The following is a 23,624-nucleotide window of genomic DNA, read 5'->3' as shown; positions in this document are numbered from 1 at the left end:
AATCTTAGACAGAAATACAGACAAGAATACCAAGCAAGAATGTTTCTCATTTTCACTGTTGCCTCAATAATCATTGAGCTGGATTATAAATAACTGCAGTGCTGGCCGCATCCTCCTGGCTCTGGAAATCTGGAAACACTGTCCCCACTTCCACTCTTGGAGCTATGCTAGTTCATATCCTTCCCAACAGGTTCTGTGAGTGACCCAAATCTTATTTCCCATGCCTCTCTCTGGCCACAGGTTTCTGCACCCAAGGGAGCTGGCTAGATTTTACCTCGGAGCATTTAAAGAAATTGCACCTCAGCCCTTTTCTACTTTCTATGAGATATTCAATGACAGACAGTATTTCATGGCTCTAGTAGCTTTATTGAAGTATTCAAAAGTTACAGGAATTGCTGCATGAAAAACGTTGCCTTCCAGACCCCACACCCCTGTATGTGAGCCCTGGGACACGGCAATTGCTGAGTGAGGAGTCCAGCCCTTCTGCTTCCTACTCTCAGAGAAAGCACCCTCTCTAGGCTGTACTGACTGCCAGACACACCCTAAAATTCAATAAACAGTTTCTCCTTATTGATACGCATAATTGTAAACTTCCATTACTTGTGTACTTGATAATTTTCCTGGGAGAATAAAGAAGAGATACGAAATAATGTTGTTTTTGCTCACTAGTGAAAATACTCCATAAACATCCTTTCTTCATCACCATCGTCCTACAATTTTTTAATGCTACTTGCAGATGACCAGCAAGTTTCTCTTGGCTGTGTCTATTTCTAATTTGACGAATGTGGCCGATCAGTTTATTTATTGGCCAGTTCCGTCCAAAGCAGTAGTACATTCCCCTCTCTGTGTGGTCATTTTCTGTGGGAGGCCAGGCAGTTTATTCACTGGAAATAAAAAGTACTCAGAGAGTACAATTTGTGCATTCAGTTCTCTCTTGTTTACTGTTAGTCATTTAGAAAATTAGTAGTTGAAGACAGGGAGCCATAGCATGCAGAGAAATAGTGTCACTCTTTCTGGAGTGCTCTTTACTTCTCTCATGCACCTGGAAAGATGGTGCCCACTCTTTACTATTCAGCAAACAGGTAAATATTTCTCACTCTTTACTATTCAGTTAACAGGTAATTACTTCTATAAATGGTTTTATGACACCTAGAAGTACAATTGGCTTCATTATGTTCTTTTGGTTTAACATATCTCTCCCCATCAAAGAGAGAGCTCCTTGAGAACCAGGATTGTATCTTTGATTATACAGACTCAGACTCTCATAAGATATTCTCAGTAAATAACCAGGGAGTGGCTAAATGAATAACAACCGTATTCAATACATAATACAAACTAATCGAGGGCTACATATAAAAATGAAGAGGAATATTGGACATAATTGCAGAACGTTTCATTAGAAAAGACTCTAGAATTGAGCATTAAGAGTATATTTAGATGGAGAAAACTTCTAGGACCTTCTGGGAGAAGAAGTATAAATGGATGCAAAGATGGAAATTGGAGTATGATGTGGGATATTAAGGAGACTGAATTGATTTAGTCAAAGATATATTTTGGAAAATTTCAACAGATTCAGACATGTTAGATAAAACTATCCAGATCCCTAAGCTGATGGCAAAAATGTTTGGACTTAATGCAGTAGGCAATAAAGAACTGGTAATAATATGATTCAATTCTTGCATCCCTATCCTTTTCTCAAACAGGAATAGGACTGCCTTCAAAAAATAAACTTTAGTCTTTATTTTGACTGTAAGTAGTAGCTAGGAATGGCTATAATCACCAGATGATAAAGAATTGGGAACATTGCAAATGGTGTTATAATATGATCACTCAAGTCTGCTCACTAGTGCTTTTCCTGCAGTCGGAATCTCAATGCCAGGCCTCTGAACTTGCTTGCCTGACCTGACTCCATCACCAGCCTCTTCTGCTCTTGTCCACATTGACTCAGAAGAAGGAGGGCCTGGAGTCCAATGGGAAAGCTATAAAAGTACTCCAAATGAGATAGAGAAAGCTTAAATTATAGTCCTATTAGTAGGAAGAAATAACAGCTGGCTAAGAGAGACAGCTGAATGGAAGAACAGACAAGACTTAATGATATCACTTAGGACAGCTGTGATAAGAAAAATGCTGGTATACTGATAGAGGTGGTAGAGTGAGGACAGTTTGAAGTGGGTAGGAGAGAAGGACAAATTAGGGTTTGCAGATGTTCAGTTTTCAGTGACTCCAAAAGGAGCTCGGTGTAACACAATAAACTGAACTAGAGATTTCTCAGGAGAGAAAACAAGTGCGGAAGAGAGACTCAGAGTCCAGGAGAGAGGACATATGCTTCTACAGAGAAGATTAAAGGTATGAGAAAAGATGAGCATTCTGTGAGCGAATGTAGTTGAAAGAAAACAGAGAACCCATTTTGGGATTTTGTTTTTGAAGATTTTGTTTACTTATTAGAGAGAGAGAGAGAGAGAACAAGCAGGGTGACGGGCAGAGGGAGAAGCAGACTCCCAGGGAGTCCTATGAGGGGCTCAAACCCGGGATTCCAGGATCATGACTTGAGCTGAAGGCAGATGCTTAACCAACTGAGCCACCCAGACGCCCCCCCACCCCCATTTTGGTGTTTTATAATCAAATACATCATTGATTCTAAATAGAGGTCAGTCAACTTCACATTGATTCTCTTAATTGAAAACTATTCTGTGAAAGATGATTACAGGCAAAAACACTGAAGCAAAGACTAGGCCTAAGCACCATGAGAGAGAAAGAAGAAAATTAGTCCCCGCTGGTAGAGACCTTAATATAGACGGTAAGAACCAATCACGTTTGAGTCCCCTGACAGTGAAAATAAGCTATGTTCTATACACAGAAATCTGCCATCAACCTGAATGCATTTGGGGATGACTGAAAGAGAATAAGGGGAAGAATACATTTCTGGAAATGCATTTTCACAAAAACACTCCTTCTTACTGCCAAGGGACTAAGATTTTGCATACCAGTGGGAAAAGAACAGACAGCCAGGAGACAATCCATGTGATTTTCTAAGACCAAGAAATCTGCAGGCTTAAACTACAGAGAATTTACTGTCCGAATACCCTGTAAGGTCTCTTTGCTAAAGCTGGTGGCAACAGGCTTTAGCAGGATTTTCGAGAGAGTGTAGTAAAAAAGGTTAAGGATACTGACATTGCTAGAGGCAAAAGTGCTGGGAACGCCACACTGCGCCTGCGCTTCAAGGAACGCTCTCACGTGGTCTATGTAAGCCACCTCGTTCACGGAGCAGAAAGTATGCCAATCCACATAACCCTAATTATTTGTAAGTGAACGATACTTGGCTATTTATTCACAGGGAGATGGAAAAGAAATTTGATAGAATGTGTTCTAATAAAGATTCAAAGCTCTAGATCAAAGCTCTATAAATAGCTCGTTGCAAACTTCACCTAGAATAAATGTAATATTTCATTTCATAACATGAAATTCTCCAAGATGAACACCAAGTTCTGCTTCTGGAAACTGCATTGTAGAGACATACGAATCCCAATAGAAATCACAGATTTTTTTTTTTTTTTTTTTAATAAGGAGAGAGAAACTGAATTCTGTTCCTGGTCACAACTGGTAGGAAGCAATGGATCAGATGTCCCAAAGAACAAACCTTTTATAACATGATTGGAGCGATGGAGAGGAACAATTACTCTTCAGTATGGCCACACTCTTTGGGGGTTAGACTGTAAAAAGGCGTGATAAAGGAGAGGAAATTGTTCTGAAAGCATTTAATTTGTGTATGCTTTTAATCATCAATCATCACCATATGATTGATTTTCAAATGCAAAGACAATTTCCATTTCCTAACTTTTACAGAATTGTGAAAGGCAGAGGAATTGTAAGTAGGTGACTTCTAGGCTCACGCTTTTTAACCACCGAGGAACTGAATCAGAATAGTAAGGCAAAAAGTGATACATGGAATCTAAATATACAGAAAGGCCCTTTTTTTTCACTACTAAGGCAAATTAGGTAAAACGTTGCAGAAAGGTTGAAGATTAATGCAATGGGAAGATGTTGATTTTTTTAATCCATCTCAAACACACTGATGACTTCCCTTTTTATCAAAAATTCTAATAAAGAAACCAACTACTGTTAACAAAATAACATCGTGAAATATACAATACACACCTAAAAGTTCATAAAACATGTAAATACGATCTATAAAATAATAACGCAGTGAATTTTTGTGTCCGTGCCACATGGCTTAAAAAAATCGAATACGAGCTTCTAGTTTCCGCTCCTTCTGTAAAAGGACTGGAAGTTTTACTCTAGACTCACAACAAGCTAAAAAGTCGAATAAACTGAAAAATCAACAACTCTTTTCTTAGCTCTGTAAGAGAAATGAGCTCAAACCACTAACCTGCAGGATCAGAGGGACACACAAGTGAACACACAGAATCACACTTACCAGAGCCGAGACTCACAAGCCGAAAGCCCCCTGGAAGCCGACGGAAGCCAGAGCCCGGGTAAGAAAGTCAGAGCCGCAACAGAGGAATTGCTGGAGGTTCACAGTGGACTAAGGCTTAGAGTCAGAAACTCCAGAGGAATCCCGTCAAAAGAACCCCACACTTTTGTGAGGTTCACATCCATGAACTTGACCAGGTTTCACAGTAAATTCTGCAGGAAAAAATTCCCCCAGGCTTTCGGCAGGACAGAGGGAAAACAGCCATTTTGACGCCCTCCAGCGAACTCGGCTCTTAACTCTGTTCTTAGCGTCTGCCCTCAGGAGAAGCCGTTTAACCAGACCCCAACCAGCTGGGGCTCTATCTGAACCTAAGTGCCTCGGGGGAGGAGTAGATCCAACTCCAGCCAGCTGAAACCTTTCTAGGGGGAGAAGGGAAACACCCAACTCCAGCTAGTCCAGCCTTCCTGCCCTACCCCCCCCCCAGGGTGGGGGGGGGGGCGGGATCTGAGAAACACTTGTTCAGTTTATGGAAGCATAAGCTTGCTCAAAGACCCGGAAGAGCCAACACCTCGAAGGAGAAGAATAAATGTGAAGGGCTGATGCTAGTCAACCTCAAGACATTACAAAACTACCATAATCAAGACATATATTACTGCTTAGAATGAGTTGGGGATTGGTCCCTCTCTTTCTTTTCTGGAAGAGTTATTAGATGACTGAAATGATCTATTCTTTGCAAGTCTGGTATGTCTTTTTAAATTGTTGGCGGGAGGGCAAAATGGAACAACCCTACTGGAAGGGGCTCTGAAGAATCTAACAAATCTATACTATATGCGTATTTACAGTTTGCTTCAGCAATCCCCTGCTAGAAATTTACTCTCAAAATGTACTTCTAGGAGCTCCTGGGTGGCTCAACTGGCTAAGTGTCTGCCTTCCGCTCAGGTCATGATCCCGGGGTGCTGGGATGTAGCCACAAGTTAGTCTCCCTGGTCAGCAGGGACTCTGCTTTTCCCTCTATCTTTGCCACCCCCCCCCCCCCCCGTTCGTGCTTTCTCTCAAATAAATAAAATCTCAAAAAAGTATATATACTTCTATAAATCACAATGGCATATGTACAAGATTATTTGTACCGCAAAGTATTGGAAAAAATATAAATCCTATTTACAGGAGACTAATTGGATAAATTATGCTATATCCACACATCTGTGTTGCTATGTAAAAACAGTCCATTGTTTCTAATTACTGCATGATTCTTCACCATACTTAACTTATTCCTGCTTCAAAGGATAGATGCCCAGACTGCAACCAGTTCCTCATCACAACTAATACTGCTGTAAGCAGGCCTGGTGTTGAAATATTTACAGCAGGCACATCACAATCCTTGTCCAGTCACAATAGTCACCTGTCTTAGCACAGGGGCAGGTTCCTAGAAACCTGGTTCGGTTCACCAAGCAATATGGGTATATCTCAATATTTTAAAAACAAGTGTGGGGGCGCTTGGGTGGCTCAGTCGGTTAGGAGAGGGACTCAATTTCAGCTCAAGTCATGATCTCAGGGTTGTGAGACTGAGCTGTGTGTGGGGCTCTACACAGTGTGGAGTCTGCTAAAGATTCTCTTTCCCTCTTCCTCTGCCTCTCCCACCCCCGCCCCATGCTCTCTCTCTTAAAAAAAAGACAAACAACACACACACACACACACAAACAAACAAAACAAAAAAAATAAAATAAAAACAAAAAACAAGTGTGCCATCCTGGTACGTGCTGGCTGGTTCATAGGTTCAACTCTGAGGAACATCGTTGTGCACATTCCCACCGTGAAGACTTTTTTGAGATCTAAAATCTGGAGTGGGATTGCTGTGTATAGCGTGCTCTCTGGACTGTCTGGACCAGTTGATAACCGCACCTGTGGTGGCCTGTGTTCTAGCCCCACATTCCTTGCCCTACTTGGGAGTTTAGGAGTCAAGTCTATCCCTTGGTTCTCACTTACATGTCTCTAATTTCTAATATTCTTAGGCATCCTTTAGGTGTGATTTTTGGCAAATTGCTCCTTTCCTTGCTCCTTTTCCTATGAAAATTTTTTGTCTTCTTTGTTGATTGTTAGGGATTCCTTATAATGTGGATATCGCTACTCTGTTGTTTTTAATATGGCAAATATCTTCTCCTCTGTCCCCTTTTCTTTTTACTATGTTCTTCACCGAAGATAAATCTTTAATTTTTCTGTATTTAAATAACGTATTCTTTTTTGAACCCTCTTATTTATAGCTTTGTAGTTTCTGTCTTTCCACATACACTCAGGACATACAGCAGCTGCTTAGATTTTCTCCTAGGTTTTGAGGCATGTGGTGTAAGAATGTTTGATTCTTCTTTTACAAAATATCTACTTGGAACAAAGTGATAACCCACAAAATGTCTCAAAAATTCTTGGCTTAGTTAATGGTCATAATTGCTTCCAACATTTTGTTATGAAAAATTTCAAATATATGGAAAAAGTGAAGAAATTATTACAATAGATATCTATAAGCCAATGGCCCATGTTCAATAAATGTAAACATTTTTACCATACTTGCTTTGGTTCTATCTAAGTAGTTTCACTACTGAGTATATCTGAAGATTTCTTAGAATTCCTTTTCCTCTTAGAGTATATCCACTGAGGATATAGAGTCAGAACATTGTTTAGATGACACTTTGAAGAATCTTTCTTCTTTTTCCTCTTTGTTGTCATGTTGCCAGTTTGATATACAATAAGGTTTATTTGTCTCAATTTGTTTTCAGTTTTTAAGTTTATGTATGGTTTAAGAGTCAAAGCAATGTAAAACAATTTATGAGTGAAGTTTGTCATCCCTGTCCTCTCCACCTTGTCACCTCCCTTCCCTGTAAGAGACCATTTTTTATTACTTTCTGGCATACATACACACATTCACTTTTTCAATTTTTAACCCAAAAGTGTCATAATCTATTCATTGTTCTATGCTTTGATTTTTCCCTCTATAATAACACCAGATATCACTCCATATCAGTATATATAAATCCTTTCCATTTTTTAAATTTAATGGTCATATAATATTACACTATGCCCACGGAACATAGTTCTTTGTTGTTTTTTAACCAGACAACTATTAATGGACATTCGTATTATTTCAAATTTTGTTTTATATTTGTAGAGGTAGACAGGACAGATTTCTTAGGGATGGCATTTCCTGGTCTACCTACACATGTAATCATTCAAGATATTGCCAGTGCACAGGACTTGTAACTATGTGCACTCTGACCAACAATGTGTCACAGTTCCTGATTCTCTGCAGCCTCACTGTCAAACTTTTGGAGTTTTGCCAATCTGATAGGTGAGAAATTATATCTCATTGTAGTTTTAATTGATGTTTCTCTTATTACAAATGAGGATGATTATCTTTTCATATATTTAACAGTTCATAACTTTTGGGAACCACCTTTCATATTCTGAGCCTCTATGGTAGAGGAGGGCCTCATTAGGTTAAGTGAATCTGCATAGCCTATTCCCTTTGCTACAGTGATTGGTTCGGAGATGGTCACTTGGCACGTCTGGAGCCAATAAAGTCAGGACTAGAACGGCATTGTGCTTTTTCTTGCAGATGGCTGGATTGATTCCTATTTCATTGATATTCTTTGTCACATGGGAGCAAAATTATTACTTCGCCTTGTATTGTCAAAAACATTTATGCAATAAGTTACCATATTTAAGTATATATGTAATTATTGCATTCCCTGATGAGCTTAAACTACATGGGAATCAAGCAAGGATATAAAATATAATGATTGACCAGAGCAAGGAGATAAATTATTTTGGGTGTGTGGTTTTGTTTATATTTTCATTCTAGATGATGGTCTCTGTTAGAGTGATTTAGAATATTATACTCTCTATCATAGGTGTTTTGTTTTGAAAAAAAAAAAAGACTTCTGCGAATCTCTCCTGTGAAATCTAAAATCAAACATCCAGATGGTTTAAATCACCCTTCAGTGATAATCATTTTAAAGAATATTGAATATTTACTTAAAAGAAATAAAAATGTATTATTTTTGAAAGCAGAAAATTTTACGAAGTCCTTAATATAATTGCAATGGATATTCACTCTTGTTAATCATTGTCCTTTATACTGGTTTATCTGTCATATATAAATGAAATGAAGCATGCAAAATCTAGGCATTTTGATTAAAAGTGAATTAGGCATTCTGGAAAAACCTTACATTCAGCAAAATTGTACTTACCAAGAAAGAAGGATAGGAGTCAGCCACTCAAAATTCAGGCATCTCTGTTTCCAGATTGCTGACAAACACAATAAAAAGTGATAAGACACTAATATACCTTAAAGGATAGATCAATGTCCAAGACACTGAAAAAATAACAGTAATGGGGACTTTTTTGCTGGCAGTTTCACTTAGCTTATTTTGTAGTTAGCTATGTTATCTGTGGTGTAAAATATTCACGTGCCTCCCCTCCATCTCATAAGAACTAACAGAATGTGTTCTTTACGCTAATATCATTTTCCTATTTACTGATCCATCCTTGAACTAATTTGTGTTACAGAAGCACATTTTGCATGGAAATAGAATTACGTAAACCCTCTGTCTGAAACAAAATAACCACTCAACTGTTTAAGCTTCTGTTTTTCTCATTATCCCTATCAGCATTAGGAATATGTACCATTTTGATAGTTTACTGTTCACTAAAGGTTAAATTGTAGATATCTCAGAGATTCTCAGAACATGGTACCATAGGGTCAATTAAAATTAGTTCAATAAAATATTATTACAATAATGTTATTGTCATTATTGTTATCAACTTCATTCAGGACTCTGGGGGGAGCTTGGTTTACTGAAGAAAATTTACACACGAAAAGGACTACAGATCATTTCAATCAGTTTCACCAAACTTTCGAAAGTTTACCAAATGTTCTGTGTCGTCATATTTCTAAACACGGAGTATCTATCTTTATGCCAACATTTCCAATGCAGATCTTGCGAGAGAAGAACGTCAGTATATTTAGTGAGTTTAGCCTTCTTAGACATGCTTCACTATGTGTCTAGTTCTGTCAACTCAAGCTGAATTATACGCTGTCTTGCACCTAGAAAAATGTACATGTAATAAATGTCTTCACTCCCCCTGTTTTTTAAAGATTGTAAACATATTTTCTTAACATAAAGAAATGAAAGAATCATACTTTTCCTCTGGGAGCTTATGGCCTGGAAGGGAAGATAAGATTTCTATATTCTGTGGGGAATGTTGTGGTAGAAATACTACGCAGTGCTGTGAGACTTGAGGTGGGGAGGATAGAAGCCCGCCCGAGCGAGACATAGCAGAAGCACTTGCTAGGAGAGTGGGCGACAGAAGGAAAAGGTAGAGGACAGGAGTAGAGGAGAATATCCCAGGCAGACGGAGAGGAGTGAGCACATGGCATGATGCAGCTGGACGCTAGTTCCACACGGGCGCAACATGAAATGAAAAGGAGAGACCAGTAAGAGATGAAGCAGAAGACATAAAATCAGATCACAAAAGACCTTGTGTGCTAAGCAGTTTGAATTTATCCTATCAGATTTTGGGCAGAGGGACGATGTGCTGATTAGGTCCCTCTGGCAGGTATGTGGAAAACGGATTATGGGTGAGAGACAGACTCTGAGAACTTGTAGCATTTTCTTTCGATTGCTATTAAGTAGTTGTAAGTGACTGATAATCTGTGTAAACTAATAGCATTTATATTGCTTTTATTAGGCATATTGGTTATGGAAGTAGCCATCTCTTTCTAGACCGATCTCCCTGGGGGAGACTGTCTTAACTCATCTTTAGAGTAATAATGAAAACCATTCAATAATTGCATTCTATTTTCTAGATAATGTGTTAAATGATTTTAAAAATGTCATCTCAATGAATCCTTGCAATAAGGTTAAGAAATCAGGTTTGGTTTTGCCCATTTTTTTTTCTTTGCAAGGAGGAAACTGAGTTTAGAAAAATTAAGAAAATAAATAAAAGTGTTTTGTATCAGTCAGGGTCCTGGCAGGAAACAGACCACACATAAAGCAGGTAACTGAGGAGAGTTGAATAAAAAGACTATTTACAAAGGAGAGAGCAGGGTTAAAGGAATCAAGGGAGGGACGCTGAGCACACCGAGGTTAGTGATGGTCGGAAGCAGCTGGTCCCCCAGTCCCAAAGTGGCAAAGGGCCGGCGGTATTTACAGGAACCTGCAGTGAGGATCTCTAGTTGTAAGAGACAACCACCTGACAGGAGGTGAGGCTTTCAGGAGAGAAATGAAGGCGACCATGAAGAATAAATACTCTGAACTTATTCTTTCTCCCATTAGCCTCCAGTCAATGTCACCCAGAGGGCAAGTGAGTCCACTAAACTCCAAGGCAAGGGAGTCTGTTAAGGGAGTTCCCAGTGCCCAATGGTTATGGTCTGTCAGCACAGAGCAGAGCAAAGAAGCTGGAGAATGGATCCATGGGAGCAATGGGGAAATGTGCAGCACAAGCTAAGATCAAGGACAGGACTCTTGCCCAAAACCCATGTGCTTCTGAGGATTCCCAAGTCCTTGACTAGTGTTCACAAGTGCTTGCCACTAAACAATGACTATGTGTCTGCATTCATGGCTTGGTCCCTCATCTCTTCCAGTTCCTTATTCAAACACCCCTTGTCAGGGAACTCTTCTGACCACTGTAATAAGCACAGCAACCTCATCCATAGTCCAGAACTCCCTATCCCCTTTCCATGTTCATATTTTTCCATAAATCTTATTCTCTTCTTCGTATACGTCACTAATTGATGCTTTTAGTATATATCGCCCACTCTTTCTAAAACTAAAATGTAACCCCTTGGAAAACAGAGAGTTTTCTCTGTTTGGTTCACCCCAGTAGCTAGAATAGTACCTGGTACCTCGTAAATGCTGAGTGAATGAATAAATGAATCAATGAATGAGCCGCATGAATCGAACACAACCGAATACTTCAGAAAACATGCATATTTTTGGTGGATAGTATTTAAAATCTGGTGCATCGTCTATTCCGTGAAAACTGGATTGGTGCTCTTCTATATTGCATTTTTTTCCCACCAAGCCCAGTGGGTCAGCTCATTCATATGGACATGGCTATTGCCTCAGTGGAAGACAGAGCACAGTACACTCTTCTACATCAATGTTGTTATTTTTGATTAAAATATTGCTCATCACTGCTAATATTGCCAATCATTGGAAAGCTCCATGCCTGGATTTTCACAAAAAAAATCATAGAATTATAATTAAATATTTCAAACTGTGTCTCTACGTTGTTACTTTTACAGCATCATATTCTCTCACTGCTCTTCTCTTATCCTGCAATTTCTCCTATTTTACCAATTTTTTTTTTTTTGCTAGCATTTTTTTCAAGTTGTAAGGAACTGAGCAGTGTTCCAGTTGCCCCGGGCATGGGGAGCTGTGCTAGGCTTACCTCTTAGAAGCACCGGACACCACGCTGGCAGGCAAAGAAGGCCTCACGGAGGTCCATCACATCTTTCAGATTGCAACAGGGGTTCCCTGACCCAGGCATCTTGCTTTCCTTTCAAAATCTAACTTCAATTGCTTCCTCTGGGTGATGCCTCCATTTATTTATTTATTTTTTTTTAGAAAAACTTTCTTTTGATGTATAACATACATACAGTTAAGTAAACAAATCGAGGCAGTTTACAAGGAAACACACCCATATGACCACCGTTCTTATAGCGATAAGGAACAGTATTAGGACTCCAGAAGCATTATTTTGCTCCATCCCAGTAAACATCCTTTCAAAGGTGAGCAACCTTCTAGTCTATGAATACAGATTAATTTTTTACAGTCAGATTGGTTGAGATATAAGCTACACACCAAAAATTCATACTTTTCAGGTCTAACAATAAAGCAGCTTTGGCTGTTTTTGAACTTTATATAATTCAAGCCTTTAGTGCCTGGCCTCTTTCAGTCAATGTTATGTTTGTGAAATTCATCCGTATCATTTTGTGTAGCCATAGAGCACCACTGGTTTTTTATTGCTGTATAATACTCCATTTCACAAATATATGATGATTTATTTATCCATCCTATTGGTAATGGACTCAGGTGGTTTCCAGATATGGGCTATTATGAGTAATACTTCTATAACCATTTTTGTACATGTCTTTTCATAAACATATGTATACATTTCAGCTAATAAATATCCAGGACTGTAATTTCTACACATAAACTAGGCATGTGTTCAGCTTTAGTAGATACTACCAAAGAATGTTCTAAAGACGTGTTAACAATGTATATTCTCATTGGTTGCCCCACTTTTCTACCCACACTTATAACACCAATATAAGAGCACCGGGTGATGTATGGAAGTGTTGAATCACTGTATTGTACACTTGAAACTGATATAACACTGTATGCTAGCTAAGTGGAATTAAAAACATAAATAAAAGAAAGAAAGAAACATGTGTAGAAGCATTAAAAAAATATTAGCCATTCCGGTGGCACCTCATTTTGGTTTTAATTTACATTTCACTGATAAATAATGAAATTAAGCTTGTTTGCCATTTGGGTACCTTTCTTAAAAAGTGCTTGCTCTTGCCTTTTGTATATTTAAAAAATTGAGTTAACTGTCTTCTTCTTATTGATTTGTAGCAGTTCTTTATTAATCCTTAATACAAAGCTTTTGTGCACACAAGTTTACATATACACATACACACATGATGTATATGTATACATGCACGTGTGCTTGCCTATATATATGCCTATGTGTATGTATTCTCACTACGCAAGGATTTTTACAAACTAACTCCATTTGTAGCAGCGACTCTGCCATAAGCAGAAGCAGAATTCCTTCTCCATTTTTGTCTTAGCTGTTCTGCATAATTTCTTCTCTGTTGCCTAAATATTATTATACTACATTTAATGTATGTATATCCTCCATTTAATGACCTTGTGACAGATTGTATTTTCTAAGATCTCCCATTCCACCTAATTTTTTTTTAAAGATTTTATTCATTATTTAAGAGAGTGCACGCAAGCTGGAGCAGGCAAGGGGCAGAGGGAGAAGCAGATGCTGAGCAGTGAGCCTGATGAGGGGCTTGATTCCAGGACCTTGAGATCATGACCTGAGCCAATAGTAGACGCTTAACCAACTGAGCTACCCAGGTGCCCCTCCACATAATCTTCTTATAACGTGACTTCACCACTCCACCCACGAGAAATAGAATCTTTGTTTCCTCCCTTTGAACATGGCCAGATTCAAGAGGGTGGTAGAGTGTGCTATGTAACATCCAAGGCTAAGTTAGGAAAGACAACATAGTGTCTTTTAATGTTTGCTCTTGAACTCCAACCACTGTTCTGCAAGGAAGCCTAACCAATCAAGCCCATGCTGAGATGCCACATGCAGTCCACATGATGGTGTTCTGGCCGACAACCCAACTGAGGTCCTAGCTGACAGCCAGCATGACCGCCAGCCATGAGAATGAAGATGCTTCTAGATGGTTCTAGCCCCTTGCAGCCATGTCACTCTCAGCCTTCATCATCTTCCTACCTGGAATGCTAGGCATTGCGGAACAGAGAAAATCCACTCCTTCTATGACTATTCAAATTCTAGACCTCATAATCCATAAGCATAATAAAATGGTTGTTTTATGATACTAAGTTTTGGGGTGATTTGTTACACGGCAATAGCAAAAGAAAAAAAAATTTCTCTAATGCTTTGCACTTAAAAGTAATCTAGGACAATCTGTATAGTATGGCTAATTTTTAGATGTAAGTTAATTTTCTTTCTGTATTTCCACTTATTCTTCTCTCTCATTCCTCCAAGTGACAAGTTTCTTAGAGCAGATGTTTAGCAACACTGTCAGTTCTCCATCCAATCGGTTATGATCAGTGGAGTATTATCTTATCTCAGAGACCATTATTCTCAGAAGACAGCAATGCCTTGTGGCAGTTAAACATTTGTGGACTGTCCAGCACAAAACACACCCTGTACTAATTAAAAAAGAAAAGTTTGTTAGATAATTTGAAAATAAAATTCAATACTGTAGGTTAAAGGTAGGCTCTCTTGGCACTAGCAGACCCCGACATGTAGGTCAATAGCAGACTACCAATTATAACAAGTAGAACCCCAAATGTATACTGGTACAAACACAACAGAAGTCTATTTCAGGCTCATGTGACTATTTTGGTGGGTAAATAAGTCAAAGCATAGTTCTCTCCCGTGCAGTCATTCAGGGGCCCCGACTGTCAGAGGCCCTGCAGTTTTCAACACATGCCTTTCAAACTGGAAGTCAAGATTGTGCAGAGTGACACAAAGGGAGGAATTTATGGGCCAAGTATGGGTCTGAAAGTGGCACATGTTACTTCTGGTCACATTCTATTGGTTAGAACTTAATAATCTGAACATACTGAACTGCAAGAGAAACATAGCGTAGTTGTATACCCAGGAAAGAGCAAAGAACTTGGACTTTATGAGCAGCCAACAACCTCTGTCCCAAACACAAATAATGCATTTAAATGAAATTTAGTATATTTACTAATAGTGACTATTTAGGAAACTAAAATAGAATCAAGTTCCAAACAGCAACTCTTCTGTTGTTTTCCTTCTTGTATTTGCTCTATGACAACACTGGTTGAAGTCTGGACTGATTCCACTCCTAACTATACCCTTTCCAGGATGTGAAAAACTGAGAACATTTCTTTAATCAGAGTCTCTCACAGCATAGAAAGATAATTCAAAATGTGATTGCAATAAAGAAAGGCACAGGTACTGTGGACTTGAGTGGTCATTCTCTGGTTGACTAGTTAGCTAAGGGATTACACTGACATGACATTTTATCTCTTTCTCCATTGCATTTTTTTGTGTGTGTGTGGATTGGAAAAAAAAAAAAACCCTCTATATATTTCTCTTCTGTCTTTGTGCTATATTCAAACCCTTCACCACTGAGACGATTTGAGTTGAATGATATGTATGACCACAAATCAGCACAGGGCCTATCTGGATTGGCTGGGGAAAAAAAAAAAGTGCAGGAATTTCTAAATACTGATCCATGGCAAAGTAAAACAATCTAGTGACTTATTTTTAAAGTTAGATGCTTTCAGGTTTTTTGTATTAAAAGCCTATGTAAATATAATAATACATATATATATATACATATATATATATTTATATACACATATACCCCTTTAAATATAATGGTAATGGCAAACCATATGCATTTAAACCATTTAAACTACATGCATTTAAAAACATAACCTAAATACACAAAAATTTAGAGATGTATGATATCCTCCCAAAGTTTTAAAATAATATCCTATAAACACCAAAATTTGAAAACTAGTGGCATCTAAAAATAAAAAGCAAACTACCAAAAAGGCCCACCCACAAAAAGGCATGTTCAAGCTTTTGCCTCATTTTTAGTATCATGCACTTAGCCTTCCAAGGAGTTTAATTACTTAGTAATTTGGAATCCAATTTTTATTTATTTATTTTTATTCTTTATGGGTTTTTTTGAAGATTTTATTTATTTACTTGAGAGAGAGACAGAGAGAGAGTGAATGGGGGCAGAGGGAAAAGGAGAGAGAATCTCAAGTGGACTCCACACGGAACACGGAGCCTGACATGGGGCTTGATCCAAGACCCTGAGATCAAGAGTCAGATGCTTAACTGACTGAGCCACCCAGACGCTCCTGGAATCCAAATTTTAAAACTTTTATCCAGAATATCACTGACAGGAAAAACATCACGTTCACATCTCTTTAGTAAAAATCATTTTCATTCTGTCACAAGAAATACTGATATTTAACAAAAGTAATGACAAATTACATTGCTTAGAAAAATTCAGAATTATTGTGGTTATTGTTTTTTTCTTAAAGGGAAGATAATACACTATTATTTGTCGTAACTCTGAAATTTAAGTAGAATTTTTAAAAATAAAAATCTATAGTTTTTAAATACTCTGTATACAGTATTTACTTTGAATGGAATTATTTCCTTAATTGATGTCAAGGACGTCTATTAAAGTTGGAAATACTAGAAGATTCTCTTTTGGTTTGAGAATGTTTAAAGTGCTTTTTTACCTTTGAGCAAAATAACTGCGTATTGAATAAAGATCACATTTTGAATGTCTGAATGCTGAATTCTTTGCAGCTGAGTTCAAATCTGAAGCAACCACGCAAATTACCTTTGGTTTTAAAGTTAGCTAAATTCAGAGCTCCTGATGCATATTTTAATAATACAATGTTGTGACCTTAACGAGGACTGCATTTGTCTTTAAGTCCACACGAGAGTGAAAGCTTAATATTAAAAAAAAAAAAAAAACTTTTGTCTAGCAAAAGTGATTTGAAGATGTTTTGCTCCATGCATGTGAACTCAGCAGGTGATTCTTGCCTATCTTTGATGTCAAACAGCACAAAACTTCAGTGAGTAGTAGCTTCAGAAATGCAATAGACATAGCTGAGTCTTCATATGAAGCTCATGCTTGAACTACATCAGAAGAACTGACATCTATTATGGTGAGCAAAGACAAGTGTTTGAAAAGAGATTCAAACAGAAGTGTCAGAATTTACAGTGCATAGTTTTATATAAGTTGATTTTAACCAAGCATATCTCTATGAACTCTGCAGGATAGAAAAGAAATTTCAAAAGACAGAGAAATTGTTGTCATCTAAGGGCATGGAATGTTTTAATAGCTTAAGGAAGAACATTTCTGTAAGGTTATGTGGTGATCCATTTACTTTGACTGAGTAATAAGGCTTGTCATTGTGATAGTGCAGTTTTTAACCCTTAGAACAATGGAAATGTATGTGAGCCAGAGAGCATGAAGGGCCACTTAAAAACTCAGAAGAAACTTGTGGTCCATTTTAAAGTTTCAGCCTCTAGTCGCACAGACTTACTATAAATTTTCTGAATATCATCAAGCCACTAAAGAGAAAGCAAACAAGAAGCAGCAAACAAAAACCCCTTTTAGACCCCTATTGACCTTAAAAGAAATAAGGGAGAGATAATTCTGCGGTATTTCTACATTGGTACTTCTCGAAAGAAAACAAACATTAGTGGTTATGTTATGTTTCTTCGTGGGTGCTTACTTGTATTCCCAACAATGCACAGGCTTTGTGCACATTATTATTATTTTTTGAAAGTCTGTGTTTGTGTTTGTGAGTGTGAGTGTGCTTTGTAAGTGGAGGGAGGGAGTGGGATAAATGTTAAAGACCTCAAATGGAGAAACGCTTGTTTGAAATTGTGTCCTAAGGGCTTAATCACAGCAGTCCTCTGAAGCTCTCCCTAAGGGGTCTAGTGTCACAAACTAACTTAATTGTTTTTCTAGCAATGCTTTTCCACCCCGCACCCAAACAGACTCAAACAAAAGCAAAACTCCTTCGCTAAAGCAAAAACCACAATTCCTGTGCAGCAATTTCCAGCTTGTAATCAACATTTAGCAGTGTGAGATCTACCTCTTCTTAACCTACAATTAGCACAATTAATGCACCACATGTCAAACCACTTGTTTAGTTATTATATTCTAATGTTTGCTTTTAACAACAAATTTCCCTCCCTAGATTAGCTGCTAATGCCTCCTCCAAGGACAAACAATCTGGCTAGTCAAATTCAAATTTGTCACTCCCTTGAGCACCACATCTCAGTTCTCTTAGATTTAATTACTGAATTTATTACATTGCATTTACACAAATACTTTCTCCTTCTAAAATGGTCTAGACCTTCAGAAGGGAAGGAGTAGCAGATGCCATATGTTGTACTGGTCCAGTCTGGCTACGGACATACCACGTAGCCCATAGCCCTTTCTTTCATGTTATTATAAGACGTAGCTAATGCAAATTAAGCAACTAGAAAGTAAATTTAACAAATGTTCATTACACATATACTTTCTCCACAGCATGGGCATAGTGCTGTGGGGAACAAAAAAACGATATAATAACAACAAAATAACCACCGTTCATTGAACTGTAACTGAATTAACTCCTTCTATCCAGTTAGTATTTGTTTATGTCCTTCATAGCACTTATGAAATATAGAACAATTATGTTTGTTTCTTTACTTATCTAATGAACTCCAAGAAGGCTGAGACCTTACAAAGACCTTACTGCTCATCTCCAATACCTAGCAGATGCCTGTTCCATAATGGGTGGGTGGTCAAAACATTTTGTAGAATAAACTAACAGATGTGCTAAGTCCTTTCTATGCATTATTTCATTTAATTTTCACAATTATTATTATTGTGGTTTTATAGATGTGGAAATGGAGCCTTAGATGAGTTAAGTCGGATTGTTTGAGGTATAAATAAAATACAGGTCTGCTGACTCCAGCGCCCAAGATGGTAACCATTTCCCAGTGTTGCCAATTCCGAGAACATATACTAGGTTTCAGTTGCTGGAGGATAATATTTAATGAATGATGCCAGGAATTATAATCAGAGAGTAAGAGATGTACATAAATAAATCACAGAAGAGAGACCACAAATTGCTATAATAGAAGGACAAATATCAATCTGTGAATGAAGAGAAGGTTAATTTTAACTAAAAGGTGAGAATCTAGGTAAGTTTCCTGGAAAGGCATAATTGATTTCATATATATTATTTTGTAGTATAAAATCTTCCATTTGGCTCTTTTAAAGTAATTCTTTATATTTTAATTCATTGGCATACATATTTTTCTTCCTGTTCTTAAACAGTGTTACAATAGTTGATTTAAAATCTGACCTGCTAATTTCCACATGTAAGTGCTCTCACGCTCAGTCTTCACAGATTTCTTTTCTTTTGAGAACGGGCCCTTTTTTCCTCTTCTTCCTGTTTGACCAATTCTGGATTATACCCTGGACACTGTGAAGGTTGTTCTGAAGACTGAATTTGATTACACTCCCCTGAAAAGTACTGACATATTTTTGTCTGTTTTTGCAGACAATTAACCTGGTTGGACTCGAAACAACAGACTCAGACTCTCGGCAGCCGCTCACGGTTCCTTCCCTCAGACTCGGCCGCGCTACCTCATATGCCCAGCGAATGAGCTGCTTGCGGCTTAGCCAAAGATCGGAGCAGAGTGAACACAGAGAATCTGGGACTCCTATGCCCTGGCTCTCTTCTTTCCTGGATTCCTTCTTACTTTTGAGTGGCTGTGGTTTCCCTGAATTCTCTATCCTGGTTCTTCAAACCATACAAACTGTGGGTTTTCTATCAGAATTTTGGTTCTAGCCTCCCCTCTCGCTGGAACCTGTAAAAATAAAAACTCACCAGGTGCTATTCCCTTCCGTCAAGGGTCAGTCTCAGAGTCTTCCTGCTTTTGGTGTTTGGTATTTATATTTGTCCAAAGCTGAGAGTTGTTATCTACAAGAGGCTTGGTTTGAAAGCTCACTTGGCCTTTAATGGACACGGAACCTCTCTGAATAATAAGATTTAAATGACCCTGATGACATTGACAAAAATAGGGCTGGGGAGGCGGTGCCTAAGGGGACTTCCCTACCAAAGGAATTCTTTGTATAATGGTGGTGAGAACAGAGTCAAAACATGTTGAGTTTGCAGTACTGTGAATAGCCAGTGTGGGTGTTTGTTTCTTTAAGTGGCTGTGTGGGAGAGTGTGAGGATACCTGATAGGTAGGCAGGTTGATGGGAAAGGGAGGCTGAGAAATCACTTTCTAGATGCCATGTAATCTTTCGGTAATGGGGAGCCCTCGAAGATTCTGGGGCATGGTAGAAAGACAATCCCATGTGTCTGGGAGACCCAGTGCAGAGGGTGGCCACCTCGGGTGGATGAACATGGCAGCCCTGGCTCTGTAGGCAAGGGAAGCTGCCGGGAGGTTACTGCAGAAACCTAGAGAAAAGGCCCAAATTGAGGCAGCTGCAGCATAAATCCATCTGAACTGAGCAAATATAATTAAAGTTTGGAATATTTTTCCATACATACGCTCTGTAATAGTGAAAAAGACATCTAAAATGAAATCTTGTCAACATGGGAATCTAATGGTGAGAATATTTTGATTGATATTAAATTGGTTATAAAACATTTATGAATCGTGATTTCAACTTGTAACTGAAAAACACTAAACTCCTTTGCAAATTTAAACATTAAATGTACTTAATTGTCAATTAATGGAGTGAGAATGTGAAGAAACTGACATTTATAAATTGCTTACTACTTGCCAGGCACATTATCACCTTCAGTGCCTACTGGATCCCCTGAGAAATAGTGATTTCTTTTTCCATTTTACAGATGTGGAAATAGAGAAGCACAAAAGTTAAAAGTAACTTTTCCAGTGTCACACAGAGAGTAAGTAGAAGATATTACGTTATTTAATCCCAGGTCTACCTGATTCTATTGTTTATTCTATTTTTCGCACAATTCTATTTTTTAAAGTGAATAGCGAAAGTAGCAGACAAGCTCTAACTCTTATTTCGGGAAGCAACTTCCAGATCTCTTCTTGTTCAGTGTCTTCTGACAAATTACAGAGCTATGATTTCAACAATAGTTATAAATTCCTTGGAAGAACAACACAAAGAGATGGTTCTAAGTAAACCATTTGGTTGTTCGAGCCTTCTTTTCCCCTGTGGAAGAAAATTGTTAGAATGAGTTCCTAATGGACTAAAATGTGAAGGGACAAACATCTTAATTAATAGTAAAAAAAAAAAAAAATACATAACATAAAAGAAGTAATCTTTATCCAGATAACTCAATTGTTTTGATTTTTTGTTTTTCATGAGTTAACACAGGGACAACTAGGGCTCCCCTGAAGAAGATAGCAAATTTTTTAGGATAAGTTTTTTATTTTTGTTTTTTGATAATGACTTTTTTTTTTTTTTTTTAACTGAGTATAGTTGACACACAATGTTACATTCAGGTGTACAGCTTAGTGATTTGACAAGTTTATACATTATGCTGTGTTCACCACAAGTGTAGCTACTGCCTGTCCCATTCCACCCCCATTACAGTATCATCTGTTTTTTATTCCCGTGACTTACTCATTCCACAACTGGAGGCCTGTATCTCCTTCTCCCCTTCACCCATTTTGCTGAAACTCCCACCCCCTCCCCTCTGGCAACCATCAGTTCGTTCTCTGTATGTATAGGTCTGATTCTGCTTTTTGTTTATTCATTTTTTTAGATTCTGTTTATGAGTGGAGTCATATGATATTTGCCTTTCTCCATCTGATTTATTTCACTTAGCATAGTGCCCTCTAGTTCCATCCATGTTATGTCCAATGGCACGATCTCATAGGACAAGTGTTTTTGTTTTGTTTTAGGGCAGATGTTTTTAAGGTTATCTTTCCACATGGAGAAAGCACAAGGTGAGAAAGCACTTAGTTCCTCATAAAGCCTTCAGATATTATATGTGTCTAAACGACCCTTGAAGACATACCCCAAATTTAACCATATGCTCCCTTGTAATGATTTCAATATTTGGTCGCTCAACGTTTTTGCAGCTGATACTCTCCCAGACCACTGGATGTATTTAAGGTGGGTGGGAGGCAGGAGACATAGATAGCACTATGATTCTTCTACAACAGAAGACACTAGGAGCGTGGGGAAGAAATGTTACCTGTGTCTTAGTAAAGGCCTGACTAAATCTAATGGAAGGTGGTTTTGATTATTATTAAAGACTTTACTTCTCAAATTTTGGGCTTGCTTCAAAGTACTTTTTAGTGAAACTTTGGTAGAGAGTAAAACTGGAAACTCTGGCCATTTTCTTATGGAGATTCATTACAATTCTCTGTATTATTTGGGAAAGGAATTACATGAACTAATTCAGGTTTTACTTCATTATTACCAGTAGCACACACAATCCACGGAACAATGAATCTCAGGAGAATCGGGTCATGGTGGAGCTGAGGAGGGAGGCTAGGTGGTTGTAGAATAGCACATTGTAAAGAGCTCGTTGAGGAAATATTTGTGAGGGTCACGCTGATGCGGGTCCTGGACACCTGAGAAGACAGAATCATTGATATTGGAAAGTTTGGTCAAGAACTAAGCACAACTTCTAGTTCATGGCTGTGATTTCTATCTTTATCCCCAAATGGTCTTGTTTATCTGTAAGCAGTTCTGTGGGCTATTCTGTTTTAAAAATTAAGCTCCACAGATTAACTAGAGACTGGGCTCAAAATTTAAGAAAAATGCTGGAGATTTCACATTATAAATATAAATATGCCATTATAAATATAAATTTATATATATATAAATATATATAATTTATAAATATAAATATGCCATCTTCACAGTTTTAGAAAGATTCCTCTAGGCTCCTGGGAGTAATATCATGTCAGTGTTCCAGTTTCCACAAGACTTAGATAAATTACTTTGTGAAGGTTGTTCTGAGTTTATGGAAAATTAAAATATATATCGAATCAAGCATACCAGGTATTTTTTACTCAGCTTTTTCTTTTAAGAAGAGTCAAGTGAGAATTTACTTAGAGCCATTTTTTGGTTCTCTTTTAAGAAATAAATATATAATTTGAGCATACTCTATTCGGAAAGAAATATTTGGGGCTATTATGATATTAAGCTCATCTTCAAACTAGATAGTTTTCCCCTTCCAGCTTACTCAGGTGCTTAATACTTGGATCAACAAATACTCTTCTCCAGCTGTGCTCCAGCAAGACAACTCCTCTGCATTAGTACGTGACGCTACAATACTAGCCACCTTTACCAACTTAATGAGGACCTAACTCATGCCTGGACCATAAGAACTTGCCTGTCTAAGCAATTCAATAAAACCGGTTAGAGAACTTGCGTTCTCCAAAAGAAAGAAGGAACTGTATTTGGATGCTAGAAAGCACTGTATTTATATAAATCTGAATATTATATTTACTAAACAGTCCAATATAAAAGCTAAAGACATCTCTGCCAAATGCCAGATGACTTTATTATAGGAAACGTATATTCATAACAAGCCAATATACTCCTTCCAAAATTTTATGAAATGATGACTAAAAACATTCTCAATTTGTAATTGTTTGAAAGTCTCACTTACTTATAGAAACCCTCCTTTCCCCCAAAATAGACACCCGCTATATACAGCAGATATCTAATATACAAAACATACACGAATGGAGCGTCTGAAACATGAAATGTGAAACACCCTTATAGGCCAATCTGAGACACTGATGGAAAACCTTGAGAGAGAGCATATGAAGAATTTTTAAACATTTATTTATTCATTATTTTAGAGAGAAAGAGAGAGAGAGCACAGGTGCATGTGCTAGGGGGGA

The 23,624-nt window shown here is 37.9% G+C and overlaps 1 protein-coding gene across 9 annotated transcripts in view; it reads right to left on the bottom strand.

Moving 5' to 3' along the window:
- Positions 1-20,342, bottom strand: part of LOC148110362 (uncharacterized) — a 296,218-nt gene extending 275,876 nt beyond the window's left edge. For all 9 annotated transcript variants that reach the window (XR_015723895.1, XR_015723896.1, XR_015723897.1 and 6 more), the window contains exons 1-2: positions 19,660-20,342; positions 8,671-8,728 (exon numbers count right to left, since the gene is read on the bottom strand). The gene's annotated coding sequence lies outside the window, so the exon portion shown is untranslated. The remainder of the gene's footprint in view (positions 1-8,670; positions 8,729-19,659) is intronic.
- Between the last annotated feature and the right edge of the window lie 3,282 nt (positions 20,343-23,624).

The sequence above is a fragment of the Ursus americanus genome, chromosome 3 (assembly GCF_024610735.1).
Source record: "Ursus americanus isolate L20-20 chromosome 3, mUrsAme1.1.p, whole genome shotgun sequence".
NCBI classification, from domain to species: domain Eukaryota; kingdom Metazoa; phylum Chordata; class Mammalia; order Carnivora; family Ursidae; genus Ursus; species Ursus americanus.
Note: the sequence above shows the minus strand (reverse complement) of the source record. Positions and strands in the feature narration are given on the sequence as shown.